The sequence below is a fragment of the Danio aesculapii genome, chromosome 20, assembly GCF_903798145.1.
Source record: "Danio aesculapii chromosome 20, fDanAes4.1, whole genome shotgun sequence".
NCBI lineage: Eukaryota > Metazoa > Chordata > Actinopteri > Cypriniformes > Danionidae > Danio > Danio aesculapii.
Window position 1 is genome coordinate 34352094 of NC_079454.1, and position 8949 is coordinate 34361042.

General features: G+C 31.1%; 1 long non-coding RNA gene across 1 annotated transcript; it reads left to right on the forward strand.

Moving 5' to 3' along the window:
- The first annotated feature begins 1291 nt into the window (after window positions 1–1291).
- Window positions 1292–5877, forward strand: LOC130213625 (uncharacterized). The gene is made up of 5 exons (XR_008835483.1): window positions 1292–1336; window positions 1703–1762; window positions 3777–3945; window positions 4045–4202; window positions 5358–5877. It is a non-coding gene; the product is annotated as an uncharacterized LOC130213625 (long non-coding RNA).
- The last annotated feature ends 3072 nt before the right edge of the window (window positions 5878–8949 follow it).

Sequence of the window (8949 nt, forward strand, 5' to 3'; positions counted from 1 at the left end):
TGGATTTCCAGTTTTAAACACAACCAAACTCCTTTAATCTCCAGCCACCCGTGCGCTAATGCAATGACTTTAATCAAAGAGATAACAGTGAGCTGTGACACTGGAAAACGTCCCATCACACTTTATACATTTCTAATGTTTCGGTTTAGCAGAGAGTGTCAGAGATTGTGTGCGACTGTGGATTATTATGGAAGAATCTAGGTTACATGCAGTTGAAGAGTCCATCCAATGTCGCAATTTTACAGTATAAAGACCAAGCCGTTATTTTAATGGGTGGAGTTTACGGATTGTACTGCACCACAAGCATGAAGTGACTGCGTCTAGATTGCAAGTGTTTTTTTTTCGAGGAATGCAATGTGGATCAGGTAGCCTTTGCTCCTGTTTAGTCCAAACTTCCCAAGGTAACAAAAAAAAGCCTCATTAGTCACCTTAAAAGCCATCACAAAGTGGCTGTCATCAGTGGGTTAATGAGCTTAGGAGAATTCTTCTTTGCATTTTTCTATGCATTACTAACATCACTAAACCAGACAACATTTGTTTTATTAGTTAACCAAACATTCGCTGAGATTCAGCATTTTTTTCGAACGCGTTTGCCAGTCATGTAGACAGAAGACACTGTATCCAATTATTCCAATGTAAAGAAAGTCATTGTGGCCCTGTTCAACCCAGTCTCACGGCAGTTCGTGAAATAGTCACGAAATTTAATCTATTGATTCGTGTTCATGGGCACGAATTTCCCTCTTTTTTCGTGTCACCTTGCACGAATTTCCATCCAATGTATTTCAATAGGAAATCATTTTCGTGTCTCTAGCACGACTTATTTTGCCATAGGGTACCTGATGCTGCGCTTTTTAAAAAATATTTTTATTAAATATTATTATAACCACAGGGTACCAGACGCAGTATTACGATTATTATTTTAGCCACAGGGTACCAGACGCTGTATTTTGATTATTATTACAGCCACAGGGTACCAGACGCAGTGTTTTAATTATTATTGTTGACACAGGGTACCAGACGCAGTATTTTAATTATTATTGTTGACACAGGGTACCAGACGCAGTTTTTTTATTATTATTATTGACATAGTGTACTAGTTTTTCTAAACCGACGCAGAAGGAATTCCATTGCTTTCAATAGGTTGCCTCAGGCGTCATACGGAGACGTTCAAAGCCATCAAAAGATGTCAACGCAATATTTTAAACCTGGTTAACGTCTATTATAACATTTTTTTTAAATATGTGATTTTTGTTTTGTTCATGAAAAGCGTCTGTAAAGAGGGTCGAGACAACTGTAAATGAGAATATACATCGGTCAACGTGACTTCTATTCAACAGTGAGTTTAACATCGCTCAGCTATTGGTCAAAATGCATCACCGGTGAGTTCACCGATGAGTTAAACTGCAACAATACGTGGTAGGTTAATGCTACATAATATATTTTTTATTTTTTATTGGAGATTAGTTGTTATTTATAAATATGTTATCATTTACTTTATATTTAATGAGTGAAATTATATTCAATTGCCCAGTTTAGGGTAATTATGCCTAATAAAACTGATTAATTTGTTTGTTTTTTTAACTTAAAAAATATTAAATTTAAAGTACTAAGTTTTAAAAATATTTTTAGCTGATCTTTGTATTATTAAATTATTCATTGAAGTTGGGGTCATAGTACGTCGAGATCTATTTTTTTTTTACAGTCTATGGTCGCAATCCCAAGGTTCATTGCGATCCCAAGGTCCACTGCGGTTTTCCACGCGGTAAGTAAAAAGTAAACAAATAAAGACGATTTGTTGATTTAGATAAGGGGTTTGTTTAAAACTTTTATAAAAGCAGGGAAGTTATCTCCTGATGCATTAAATGACTGCAGACTTGATATAAATAAAGCATGTACTGCAAACTAGCAATGTTATCTAATTACATCTAAGTTCATTTATTAAAAAATATATTTTCCCCACATATAGTCGTGCATAGCTCAGAACAATATAGTTATACATTTGAAGATGAGGAGCAGTGTTACCAGATTGTTGTTTTCCACAATAGTAATCGTCCAAAATCTAAATAAATTATGCAATATGCAATAAATATTACCTCTAATAATACAATTGTATTCATAACTACATCAATATTAAAGCAAATCAAGTGTTTCTCTTAAGTTTAAAGGCTACATTGTAACTGCAATTATTTTTCATGCCTTAAAACAGACACACACACACAAACACATTATATATAATGCCCCCCTTTGATTTTTTTTTTCTTTTATGAATATTTCCCAAATGATGTTTAACAGAGCAAGGAAATTTTCACAGTATGTCTGATAATATTTTTCTTCTAGAGAAAGTCTTATTTGTTTTATTTCGGCTAGAATAAAAGCAGTTTTTATTTTTTAAAAAAACATTTTCACCTCTTAGGGCTTAGTGGCCACATACATGGACAGCACATTTTAGCTGTTATGTCTTATGTTTTATATTTTGTTACAGACATACAGTGTCATACTGCAACTGTTTTGCAGCATATGAAATGTCCCAAACACTATTTTAACTGTCCAAAAAGGGCAAAAAAAATGTTTTTACTGATAGTCAAAGCATGTTCAAAAATATGTGTGTATGTGTTATTAATGCATTAAAAAGGCAAGAAAAAAACTGCTGTGTTCAAGGCAGAAATAAAGAGTTTTCATTCTATTACACAAAGGTGACTTTATTGTGTTTTATATAAATTCGGACATATTCCACATATATGGACATACTTTTCTCTAAAAGTACATCATTTCAAAAGATGGTACTTAGGTTTTATTCTAATCAGGTTCCAATAAGCCAAAAAAAAATAATAAAATAAAGAGAAATAAAAAATGCATGTAAAAAAACAGCTTGGGCCTTAAGAGGTTAAGGTCAAAATTTTTAGCCCCTTTAAGCTATATTTTTTCGATAGACTACAGAACAAACCATCATTATACAAAAACTTGCCTAATTAACCTAACCTGCCTAGTTAACCTAGTTAAGCCTTTAAATGTCACTTGCAGCTGTATAGAAGTGTCTTGAAGAATATCTAGTCTAATATTATTTACTGTCATCATGGCAAAGAGAAAATAAATCAGTTATTAGAGATGAGTTATTAAAACTATTATGATTAGAAATGTGTTGAGAAAGTCTGCTCTCCGTTAAACAGAAATTGGGGTAAAAATAATCAGTGTGTGTGTGTGAGAGTGTGTGAGTGAGTGAGTGAATGAGTGTGTGAGTGAGTGACTGAGTGAGTGAGATAAGCCTGTTGAGAAAAGAAGGCTGGAAAATTGCAGGGCATGTAATTGATTATGCCCTTATTCCAGTAGGTAAAAATGCAACTTTTCATTATTCAAAGCATAACATAAGCTCAAGTTTAACATAAACTGATGTATTTCACATAATATCATACACTATTACCAGTATAATTTGGCCTTTAACAATTTATTTAATAAAAGAAGGAATCTATCATCTCTAAATTGTGGTAAAGAGACGCAACAAGCAGTCAAATACTTCTCAAATATTATGTTAGTCATGATGTTAATGGTAAAACTCAAGGATTACCTTGCACCTTCTCAGAAATTTACTATTGATCATATGTATTACAAGAGGCAGGATTTTTTTAATGCAAGAAATGCTTTTTAAATCATAATCTTAAACAGATTAAAGCTAATTTTGGACTACACTTAAATTACATTACAATTGCTTAAAGCAGTACTGATGTATCTAGTAGTTTAGTGGGTTTAACTAATGTCACATCTGTTTTTATTCATTTCAGATGCAGAACCTTTAGACACTGGATTAATGTTCTGGATTAAGTCCAATGTATTTATTGGAAAACAGTAGAAAAATCTGCAAATAAGTGGGTTGCAGACATAATTACTCATCTGTCTTCCATACATGTAGCAAAAGAATGCAGAGGCCATATGAATTCATCTTGACTAAGGGTAAGGTTTTTCAGAATTAATCATTATTTAATTAAAATTATTGTATTTTCTTTGTTAATATGTGCAGATTTGAAAAGAATGTACTTTCTTTTAATAAAGAACTCTTCACAGCACTGCATCTGAACAGTCACAACCTCACAGAGCAGCACAACCACCTCACTCAGGATCAGTGTTATGGTGCCATTTTGAAGCTGGAACCTCATCTTGTGTACAGAAAAAGTAGAGTTGAAAATTCACTGGTTGTCTTGTATTGTGTGGTAAGTCATAGTTTTATTATTTGTTTAATTTCATTGCAACACTAAGTAGTCCATTCTGTGGCCAATATGATATATAGGGCATAAAATAGGACTGATCTGATCATTGTTTTGATTTCTAATTAAGTACTCAAGGGGCTACACATGTAGCTGAAGTTAGCATCATTGAGTAGGACATTTCTTTCAGTATACTCTTAAAGAGATAGTTCACCCAAAAATGAAATGAAAACTCTGTCATTAATGACTCATCCTTCACTTGTTCCAAATGTGTCTGAGTTGCTTTCTTCAGTTAAACACAAAAAATATAGATTTTAAAGAAAGATGAAAATCTGTAAACATTGACTTCCATAGTATATTTTTTACTCCTATGTATGTCAATAGTTTCAGGTTTTCAGCTTTCTTCAAAAAACTTTCTTCATGTTCCACACAAAGAAACTTGGAAGTTTTATAATAAAGGTTTACAACCACTTGAGGGAGAGTAAGTAGTGAACTATTCCTTTAACCAAATCTAGTTGACTTTACTAGAAAATTGTACAGAAACTCATTGCCTTAAACCCCTTACATTATATGCAAGATAAAACTTAACAGCCCTACTTGAATTAAAATGTTACTGTAAGTCCGATAAGATTGTAAATGTTGTAAGTTAATTCAAGTATGGCTGTTTAGTTTCACCTTGTATAAAAACACAAGTGGTTTAAGGCAACAGGTTTCTTTGCAGTTTTCTAATAAAGTCAATTAGGTTGGGCTAAGACTGTAATGGGTTACAGTAATAGCAGTGAATCATGCAGCTATAACATAAATGTTTAGCCATGTAAAGTAATAAACTTGTCATAATTTAGCAATATTATTAGGGTGGAGCACTGTATGCTGTTGTAGTTTTCATATAATTGATGAGTCAAAGAGTGTGTTTTAAATAGCAAGAAGTGATCAGTGCAGTCACTATCTTCATCTCTGAGTCTGTAGGACTGTCAGATCTGCTTGGAATACATGAAAACATGCTGAAAATGTTGAACTTATTCAAGCAGTTAATTCAAGAGTGCCAGATTTAATGACACTTTACAGATATAAATAAATATCACTGAACTTTCTAAATGAAACCTAACAATCATCTTGATTCTTTGTTCTTTAATGATATTGTGCACTTCTGATACTTTACAGTGGCAAAACCTGGGATAACACATGGGAGCCTTCCAGGAATTCCCGACACTTTACACCCAAGTCTCCTCATGCCAACCGGTTTGCAATATGACAGTCTAGTCACCATAAACACCTGGACTCGCCAAGCACACATTGGTTCTCAGTGTTTTGTAAAAATGTTGCTGTTCTTTAGTAAGTACTTGAATATGTTTTTGAAAAGTGTTATAGCTTTTAGGTACTTTTGCTGTTAAGTTCAGAAAGTTGTCATTATAAACATTTTTGTATTTGTCATGAACTTGACTTGCTGTTGTGAAAGTTTGTTATAATGGCATTTCCAAAGGCATCATTTGAAAAGATTTTTTGCAGTGCAGTTTTACTTGAGCTTCACATACCAGATGTATGACATGAATAAATATCACAAAATAAATAAATATAATAATAATAATACAAAATATACATTTCCTTCAATTATAATTGTTTTTAACCATTTGCATATATATGTATGTAATAAAATATTGCAATAAAACTGTTATAAAATATATATTTTTGGTGTTTGCATGTTTGTGTGATTTTTTTTTTTTTTTTTTTTTGTGGTATTATAAATAAATTATAAATGTTTCATTAAAAATGTATTGTCTTTATTTGCATACTCATTTACAACACACTATTTTTACTATTTAATGGGCACAATATTTGTCCTTGAAGTTTGACTTATATTTGGATACCTACAGGGTGCAGGGTCAATTTACAGGAAATGCTGAACTATATTTGTTTTCAAACATGACATTTATTATTTTATTATTCATTTCAAATGTATGCCTATGATCTGGTTTCACTGTGATCATTTTGCACATCAGGTTACACCCACAAAGGAATCTCGCTGTAAATATACATTTGTATTTTAATAAGACATAATATTTAATATGTAATATTAATATGAATTTTAATATTTAAATCCTTAATTTATAATCTACCTTCAGCCGGATTACCAAATAGAGACAACAAGTGTGACGTAGATTGCGACGTTGTGATTGGACTAACTTTAAAGCCAAATTAAAAGATGCTTCGTGTTGCTAACTATGTTTTGCTAACTTTGCCACTTTACTAACAGTGTCCTTTATCAATGAGGTATCGCCATGTTTCAAATAGTTACCGATTAACCAAGATCGTAACCCTAAACCTAACCCTAATTACACATTTCAATGAACTACAATTTGCAGCGCCATGTTGTTCCCGTCCCATCTATAGAGTGACAAAGACTTGTGGGTAATGTAGTTTAAAATATTTTTGTAATAAAATGGAATAAATACGATCTTTAATGAACATAGGACTATCAATATAAGGTCATTGTCCATATATTTATGACATATGTGAAAGCCAGACATAAATTTGTTGTTTTACAATGAGTGTTTTTTTAAACAGCTTTTATTGACTTTCAGTATATATTTGAAAACTATGTCCAATATTATTTATTGAATATAGCATAAGTAATAGTGTTGTGGTTTTTCCCTTATATATTTTAATTTGACTTCGAGTTAGAGACGTTTGAAATGTGAATAATTTTTTCTTTTTCCATGGGGCTCTACACATCCCCTGGGAGTAGAAAGGCAGTAAAACCTATGTAGATGTATCATCTTCAACATGAACAAGACATTGTTATTGTCACATGTACAGTTGTGTTAAAAAATAAGCTGTACAACATCAGTATACTCTTAAATCACTAGTTATTAGCAATAGTGATCAATATTCATCACACATTATATGAGTAATTGGTTAATTCACTGGTGTTCTGAATAATATGTGTGGATTTTATGACACTGGATTATTCATGGAAAAGAAGTTTCATTAATGGTCATCATGTGGTTTAATTGTTTCTACTTTATTTGAAATATGGATAAGTTATATTAAAATATGTAAATGTTTATAAATGTAACCTTTTAAAGACTTTTTGTATTTGTTTTGAAAAAAACTCTTTATCTGAATATTTTTACTTTTTAAATCTTCAACTTGTTTGTGTAACAGTATGTTTTGATGACAATGAACTTATGTATTTAATCCAGGAAATAATGATTCCACATAATGTCTTTGTCCTGCATGTGTCCCTATAATAATAATCTTTAAACAGTTTTCAGTTATTACAGCATACTATACACTAAGATACTGACAAACGTGGCCTTTGTTATCTTTCTTCAGCCAAGGACTGAAGTCTAAAATAAAAATTTCCCCTTTACCATACCATATTTATTCAAATTAGTATTACACCATGCAACTTACTGTGTCTTGTGGTGAAACTCAATCTGGATAATTTTGTAGACACTGCATTTAATTATTGCTTTCATCATGGGTTAATTTGCTAATTATTTTCTTTATTAATCAAATGATTTGTAAGAATTTCTGCATTGTAAAAATCATGAAAATAGTAAGAAATGAGGTTACAATGACGAAAAGATGCTGTGAATAGTTCAAACCTCCAAATGATTATAACACATAGCCATTAACCAACAAAATAAAAATGCAAACCTTCAGATGATCTAAACTAAAAGTAAAATAATTTTGTGCTGTACTTATATGTGAGTATAAGCTATTGAGATGGATTATGTCTACCAAAAAATCATATTTTATAGATTTTCTGTTAGTTTTGAAAATGTTTTAATTGGCATCATTTGATTTTTTTTTTTTCATTCAATAGAACAATGTACAAATAGTTTTTTTATTTTATTATTATTATTTTAATTTTCAACAGAACAACAGTGGTACTGGTATCTTGTAACAATATGTACATCAGTTTTTGTTGGACATTCTAACAAATGCATACAAATGCAACAAAGCAAAGACAAAAATAAAAGGAGATAAAACAAATTTAGAAAGACATATTGTCACCTTAGAGTTATAAGGTTCTATCTGACATGTTTGTCAAAATTGGGTTATTGACATATTCTTATTAAATGACAACTTATTGACTTTATGGGATGTTTTTTGTATGTTGTAAGTTGTTTAAATTTTAAGACTTTTTATTTAAACAAACGTTACACACATACTGTTTGTTATGAAATGCAAAAACTTTGAACTCAATATCTCAAAATCATTCAGAATGCAGATAGAACCTTATAATTCCAAGGTGAAGAAATAGTCACGGAGTACCCTCAAGAAAAATCCAGAAGGAGGACCAAATGCACCAGAACACATCAGATCTTTGATGTAAATCATAGGTAAATTTTTCAAGTGGTAGAAGTCTTGTTGCCTGACTCAGCCACATATTGACTGGAGGTATCTGAGCAGTTGACCATAATAATAATAATAATAATAATAATAATAATAATAATAATAAACATTTTTTGGCCAAGTATATGCAAAAATTCAATACACATTCTTCATCATAGAATTCATATTTTAAAAGCTCTCAATGTCAGTTAATGTATTTATTTTATTTTCATATAGAGTACCTCAAATCTATACATGTTGTAAGCAGTTAGGCGTTCAATAATGCTCCAAATTAACACCACTGATTGATTTAAGAGGCATGCATACATACTGTACATGTATATGTATTTGAAAAAAAAGAGACAACAATTTGATTATAGATTATGAAATTCAAATTTTATTACATGCTTTA